The sequence below is a fragment of the Tachyglossus aculeatus genome, chromosome X2, assembly GCF_015852505.1.
Source record: "Tachyglossus aculeatus isolate mTacAcu1 chromosome X2, mTacAcu1.pri, whole genome shotgun sequence".
Taxonomy (NCBI): Eukaryota; Metazoa; Chordata; class Mammalia; order Monotremata; family Tachyglossidae; genus Tachyglossus; species Tachyglossus aculeatus.
In genome coordinates, this window is record NC_052100.1 from 5,365,569 (window position 1) to 5,373,456 (window position 7,888).

The following is a 7,888-nucleotide window of genomic DNA, read 5'->3' on the forward strand; positions in this document are numbered from 1 at the left end:
TCGCGCCGATTCTTCTTCTTCCTCTTCTTCCTCCTCCTCCTCCTCCTCCTCCTCCGCGCCGCCCTCCGCCCCCTCCCGGGGGCGGGCCCTCCCCGCAGCCCCGCCCCCCCGCGCCTCCCCCGCCAATCAGCGCCCGCCCGCGCCCCGCGCCGCCCCCCCCATTGGCCCCCGGCCCCGCCGATCCCAGCGCCTCGTCGCCCGGGGCCGGGGTTGGAGCTCGGCGCCCCGATAGGCCGCGGAGCCGCCAATCGCGGCCCAGCCCCACCCCGCCCCCGGCGCTGATTGGGCCGGCCCGAGGGGAGCGCGGCTGCGATTGGAGGGGAGGGCTGTCCCTCAGGCCCCGCGGCGGAGGGCGCCCCCACCCGCGCGCTAGTTGCGCCGCGCCGGGAGACCCCGCCCTGGGCCAACGCGTCTCCGAGCGCATCCCGAGCCGTTCACTGATGACTGTGATAATAATAATCATGACAGCATTTGTTAAGCGCTCACTACGTGCAAAGCAATCAATCAATCGTATTTATTGAGCGCTTACTATGTGCAGAGCACTGTACTAAGCGCTTGGGAAGTACAAATCGGCAACACATAGAGACAGTCCCTACCCAACAGTGGGCTCACAGTCTAAAGGGGGGAGACAGAGAACAGAACCAAACATACCAACAAAATAAAATAAATAGGAAAGAAATGTACAAGTAAAATAAATAAATAATAAATAAATAGAGTAATAAATATGTACAACCATATATACATATATACAGGTGCTGTGGGGAAGGGAAGGAGGTAAGATGGGGGGATGGAGAGGGGGACGAAGGGGAGAGGAAGGAAGGGGCTCAGTCTGGGAAGGCCTCCTGGAGGAGGTGAGCTCTCAGCAGGGCCTTGAAGGGAGGAAGAGAGCTAGCTTGGCGGAGGGGCACTGTTCTAATTGCTGGGGGGGGGGGGGGGAGATACAAGGTCATCGGGTTGTCCCACGTGGAGCTCACAGCCTTCATCCCCATTTAACAGATGAGGGAACTGAGTCCCAGAGAATAATAATAATAATAATAATGGCATTTATTCAGCGCTTACTATGTGCAAAGCACTGTTCTAAGCGCTGGGGGGGATACAAGGTCATCGGGTTGTCCCACGTGGAGCTCACAGTCTTCATCCCCATTTAACGGGTGAGGGAACTGAGTCCCAGAGAATAATAATAATAATGGCATTTATTAAACGCTTACTATGTGCAAAGCACTGTTCTAAGCGCTGGGGGGGATACAAGGTCATCGGGTTGTCCCACGTGGAGCTCACAGTCTTCATCCCCATTTAACGGATGAGGGAACAGAGTACCAGGGAATAATAATAATAATGGCATTTATTAAGTGCTTACTATGTGCAAAGCAATGTTCTAGGCGCTGGGGGGGGATACAAGGTCATCGGGTTGTCCCACGTGGAGCTCACAGTCTTCATCCCCATTTAACGGATGAGGGAACCGAGTCCCAGGGAATAATAATAATAATGGCATTTATTAAGTGCTTACTATGTGCTTCTGTTCTAAGCGCTGGGGGGGATACAAGGTCATCGCGTTGTCCCACGTGGAACTCACAGTCTTCATCCCCATTTAACGGATGAGGGAACTGAGTCCCAGAGAATAATAATAATAATAATGGCATTTATTAAGCAGTTGCTATGTGCAAAGCACTGTTCTAAGCGCTGAGGGGGATACAAGGTCATCGGGTTGTCCCACATGGAGCTCACAGTCTTCATCCCCATTTAACGGATGAGGGAACTGAATCCCAGGGAATAATAATAATAATGGCATTTATTAAGTGCTTATTATGTGCTTCTGTTCTAAGCGCTGGGGGGATACAAGGTCATTGCGTTGTCCCACGTGGAACTCACAGTCTTAATCCCCATTTAATGGATGAGGGAGCTGAGTCCCAGGGAATAATAATAATAATAATAATAATGGCATTTTATTAAGCGCTTACTATGTGCAAAGCACTGTTCTAAGCGCTGGGGGGATACAAGGTCATCGGGTTGTCCCACGTGGGGCTCAGTCTTCATCCCCATTTTCCAGATGAGGGAACTGAGGCCCAGAGAAGTGCAGTGATTTGCCCAAGGTCACAGCTGACAAGTGGCAGAGCTGGGATTAGAACCCATGACCTCTGACTCCCAAGCCCGGGCTCTTTCCACTGAGCCATGCTGCATGATGATGATGGTATTTGTTAAGCGCTTACTATGTGCCAGTCACTGTTCTAAGGGCTGGGGTAGATGCAAGGTAATCAGGTTGTCCCACGTGGGGCTCACAGGCTTCACCCCCATTTTACAGATGAGGAAACTGAGGCACAGAGAAGTTAAATGGCTTGCCCAAGGTCTCACAGCTGACAACTGGAGGAGGTGGCATTAGAATCCACATCCTCTGACCCCCAAGCCTGGGCTCTTTCCACTGAGCCACGTGGCTTCTCTAAGCATTTACTATGTGCCAGGCGCTGTACTAAGCGCTGGGGTGGATACAAGGTAATCAAGTCGGACGCCGTCCCTGTCTCACATAGGGCTCACAGTCTTAATCCCCGTTTTAAAGATGAGGTCACTGAACCACAGAGAAGTTCAATGACTTACCCAAGGTCACACAGGTGGCAGAGCGGGGATTAGAACCCAGGTTCTCTGACTCCCTGGACCAATGTTCTTTCCACTAGGCCTAGTTGCTCTAAGTCCTCCCTCCCCTTCTGGGGTCGCTCCCCCTCTTTTCCACCCCTTCTTGCAATAATAAAAATAATAATAATAATAATAACGATACTACTAATAATAATTGTGGTATTGGTTAAGGGCTTATTAGGAAGCAGTTCTCGGTTTTGCAGCCCCATCCCCACACCCTTAAGTCAGGAGACCTGGGTTCTAATTCCTGCTCTGCCCTTTTCCTGCTGTGTGACCTTGATCGAGTCTCCGTGGGCCTCAGTTTTCTCATCTGTTAAATGAGCACCACGTGGATTGTAGCTAATCTGACTGAAATGAATCTGTGCTAGCGCTTAGCACGATATGCGCTTAACAAATACTATTATTGCGATAATAGTAATGCGGGCTCTTTGCCTCTCTTCCCATTCCCACAGATCCGTGCCAGGGGGCAGGAAAGCCATTTGGAGGCCCCTTAAAAGGCTTTCAGCCGCTGCCCAGGCAGTCGCTTTCGCACTGAGATCCAGGATAATAGACACAGTTAATTACTTACCGGGGGAATAGTCGGTTTCTGGAACCACCTGTAGAGAAAACCACCACTCCCTTTGCCACAGGACACTCTTGGGCACGAGAGGGATTTTTTGGATCAACTGCAGCTCCGACTCCCACGCCACTCACCGCTCCGCCCTGGCCTGCCCAGCGCCCATCCACAATCCCAACTAGGTCCACGAGAAATCCCACCGGCACTTCAAACCCCAGGTTCCGCCTCCGCAGGCTTGGATGGTAATAATTATAATTGTATTTATTAAGCACTTAGTATGCGCCACTATGATCACATCAGAACCCTTGTCTTACACGGGGGTCACGGTCTAAGGGAGAGGGAGAACAGGTACTTAATCCCCATTTTACAGATGATGAGGTAATGAGGTACAGAGGAATAAAGTGATTTGCCCAAGGTCACATAGCAGACAAGTGGCAGAGCCTGGATTACCATTACCATTGATTAATTAATCGATAAGTGATATGGTACAGACCCCCGTGTGCAAACACACACATTAACTTCAAACAGGTAACAGACATAGAACCCCAGACATGGCAAACCAATAGTGGACAAGAAACGTGGCCTCATGGAATCAATCAATCGTATTTATTGAGCGCTTACTGTGTGCAGAGCACTGTACTAAGCGCTTGGGAAGTACAAATCGGCAACAGATAGAGACAGTCCCTACCCAACAGGGGGCTCACAGTCTAGAAGGGGGAGACAGAGAACAAAACCAAACATACTAACAAAATAAAATAAATAGAATAGATATGTACATGTAAGATAAATAAATAGAGTAATAAGTATGTACAAAGTTATATAAATATATACAGGTGCTCTGGGGAAGGGAAGGAGGTAAAATGGGGAGGATGGAGAGGGGGACGAGGGGGAGAGGAAGGAAGGGGCTCAGTCTGGGAAGGCCTCCTGGAGGAGGTGAGCTAAAAGAGCCCAGACTTGGGAGTCGGAGGACCCGAGTTCTAATCCCACCTTGCCACTTTGCTGTGTGACCTGGGACAAGTCACTTCTCCGTTCCTCAGTTTTTTGCTCTGTAAAGGGATCGATACCTGTTCTCTCTCCTGACTAAACTGAGAGCCCCTTGTGGGGCAAAGACTTGTGTCCGACCTGCTCATCTTGTATCTACTCCAGGGTTCAGTACAGCGCTTGGCACATAGCAAGGGTTAAAGAGATACCATTACTATTATTATTATTAATAATATAATAATGATAGCATTTGTTTAACGCTTATTGTGCACAAAGCACTGTTCTAATTGCTGGGGAGGTTACAAGGTGATCAGATTAAGATTGTGAGCCCCCCGTGGGACAACCTGATCACCTTGTAACCTCCCCAGCGCTTAGAACAGTGCTTTGCACATAGTAAGCACTTAATAAATGCCATCATTATTATTGGAAGCAGCGTGGCTTTGTGGAAAGAGCACGGGCTTGGGAGCCAGAAGTCATGAGTTTTAATCCCAGCTCGGCCAACTGTCAGCTGTGGGACTTTGGGCCAGTCACTTAACTTCTCTGGGCCTCAGTCACCTCATCTGTAAAATGGGGATTAAGACTGTGAGCCCCCCGTGGGACAACCTGATCACCTTGTAATTTCCCCAGCGCTTAGAACAGTGCTTTGCACATAGTAAGCGCTTAGTAAATGCTATCATTATTATTATTATTATTCTCCCAAGATCTTAGTACAGTGCTGTGCACAAAGTCAGTGCCCAATAAATACCACTGGCTGGCTAATCGATTAGGTAGGATGCGCGAGAAGGAACTATAGCAGGAAACTAAGGGTACCCTGGGCTGTAAGCTCATTGTGGGCAAGAGTGGGTCTAGTATACTGTTGTATTGGACTCTCCCAAGTGCTTAGTAAGGCGCTCTGCACGCAGTGAGCACTGGAGAAATACGACTGACTGATATCCAAACAGCTGCTCTGTGGTGAGCTGAATTGGGGTGTGAGCAATCAAACAAGGACAGAGAGATTTTACAGACCGGATCAAACAATACCTCAGTCTGTGGGGTGAAATTGCAGACAGCTGGCAAGCGCCATGCCCGCCCCACCTCAAGCGATTAGAAAGACATTCACTCTCTTAAAGGAGACATCTCCCTCAGCGTCAGCCAATCAATCAATCAATCAATAGCATTTACTAGACGTTTACTGTACGCGGAGCGCTCTACTAAGCACTCGGGAGAGGGCAGTCCAATAGAGTTCGTAGCCAGGTTCCCTGCCCACAAGGAGCTTCCAGTCTATAGCATTCAGCAAAAGTTTCCTACCCCCTTTTTTATGGTATTTGTTCAGCGCTGGGATAGTTATAAGGTTGTCAGGTTGGGCACAGTCCCTGCCCCGCATGGGGGTCACAGTCTTAATCCCCATTTTACAGATGAGGTAACTAAGCCACAGAGAAGGGAAATGACTTGCTCGAGGTCACTCAATCAGCTCTCTTCATCCGCCACACCCCAGCTCTTGGCTCTTCCCAAATTTACCTTAGTGTTAACCTCCTTCTGGACTTCCCAGCCTCCGACCCCTCGCTTATCCTCTTCTGTCCACCTAGAACTCCCTCATTATTGATGGTATTTGTTAAGCGCTTACTATGTGCAAAGCACTGTTCTAAGCACTGGAGGGATACAAGGTCCCACGTGGGGCTCACAATCTTAATCCCCATTTTACAGATGAGGGAACTGAGGCACAGAGAAGTTAAGTGCCTTGCCCAAAGTCACACAGTTGACAATTGGCGGAGCCAGGACTTGAACCCACGACCTCTGACTCCAAATCCTGGGCTCTTTCTGCTGAGCCACGCTGCTTCATCCCACAGTCCACTCCATCACAACGTGATCGAGCGGATTGTACCCGGGGCCTGAGAGTCAGAAGTACCTGGGCTCTAACCCGAAGTGCACCACTTATCTGCTATGTGACCTTGGGCAAGTCACTTCACTTCTCTGGGCCTCGGTTCCCTCATCTGTCAAATGGGGATTACGACCGTGAGCGCCACGCGGGACAGGGACCGTGTCCAACCTGGTTAGCTCGTATCTACTCCAGTTGTTACTATGGTGCCTGGCAAAGTGGTCAAAGCTGTAATGATATTTGTTAAGTGCTTAACTTAAATATCATTACAGCTTTGACCACTTTCAAACTCCTCCTGAAACCCCACCTTCTCCAGGAAGCCTTCCCTGATTATTTCACAACACCTCTGCCCCGCCCAAATCCTAGTAACTTGACAGCCACCCTTATATATTTATACCTAGCCTCAACCCTTCCATTCTTAGGGATATTTAATTGGACATTTATGGCTCTATTCTGTATTCTGGCATTTTATATTTCAGATTCTGGCGTTCCTATTTTTACTACCTACTTTTCTTCCAGTTCCCACTATTTGTAAATCATCCTGCCTCTTCTCCCCGGCCCCCCCCCCCCCCCCCCCCAGTTACAGTGAAAAATCCTGGACGACAAGGAATGTGTTTTGCTTCTTTCCCAAGCACTTAGTGCAGTGCTTTGCACTCAGTAGATCCTCAATAATTCCTCTAAATTGTAAGCTCCTTGTGGGCATCAACCTTCTTGCATTGTACTCTCCCAAGTGCTTAATACTGTGCTCTGCACAAAGTAAGAGCTCAATAAATACCATTGTTGATTAATAAATACCCATGGTTGATTGATTGATTGAGGAAACTTGAAACTCTAAGTGGTGGAATCAAATGTGGCGCTTAATGTGGCTGGTAGGAAATGTAGCCAGTCAGCAAGGGGGCAGATTTTCCACATAGGAGGTGTGGAATCCCCATTAATGTCATCAACTTGTACTTCCCAAGCGCTTAGTCCAGTGCTCTGCACACAGTAAGCGCTCAATAAATATGATTGAATAAATGAATGAATGAATCAGTCGCCCCAAATCCGTGGTTAAGTCACTGCCTGACATTCACTCTTTGGTCTGGGTTCACCTAGGGGATTTCCCCCAGCCCCTCCAAGCAGCCCCCAGCCTCATGTGTAACAGAAATCTGACAATGATTCTCCCCACCTTCAAAAGCCTTATCGAAGGCACATCTCCGCCAAGGGGCCTTCCCTGACTAAGCCCTCCTTTCCTCTTCTCCAGGTCCCTTCTGCATCGCTCTGACTTGCTTCCTTTATTCATCCCCCTTCCCAGCCCACAGCACTTAGGCCCAAATCTGTAATTTATTTATTTTTATTAATTTCCGTCTCCCCTTCTAGACTATAAGCTAGATGTGGGCAGGAATGTGTCTGTTATATTGTGCTCTCACATGTGTTTAGTACGGTGCTCTGCACACAGTAAGTGCTTAATAAATATGGTTGGATAATTGATGTCCATGCTGTTCCATGGCTGGGGGCTGGGGACACCCTTTGCTTGGCTTTCTCAGGGACTTCTTGGACCAGGATCAGTCCTGCCGTGCTCGCTGGAGGACAAGCTGTCAGAGAGGACCTGGGTTTTAGTTCTGGCTCTGCCATGTGCCTGCTGTGTGACCTTGGGCAAGTCACTTGACTTCTGTGCCTCAATTTTCTAATCCGTCAAATGGGAGGTCATTATCTGTTCTCCCTCCTTAGACCATGAGCCTTGTCTCAGAGTCGGTAGACACGTTCCTTGCCCACAACAAGCCTACAGTCTAGTTACAGCAGAACCGGATTACTCCTCTGCCAGGCCTGGAGAAGAGAGAGCCTGGTGGGCACTCCCAATCCATCAATCAATCAATCAGTGGTGTTTATTGAGC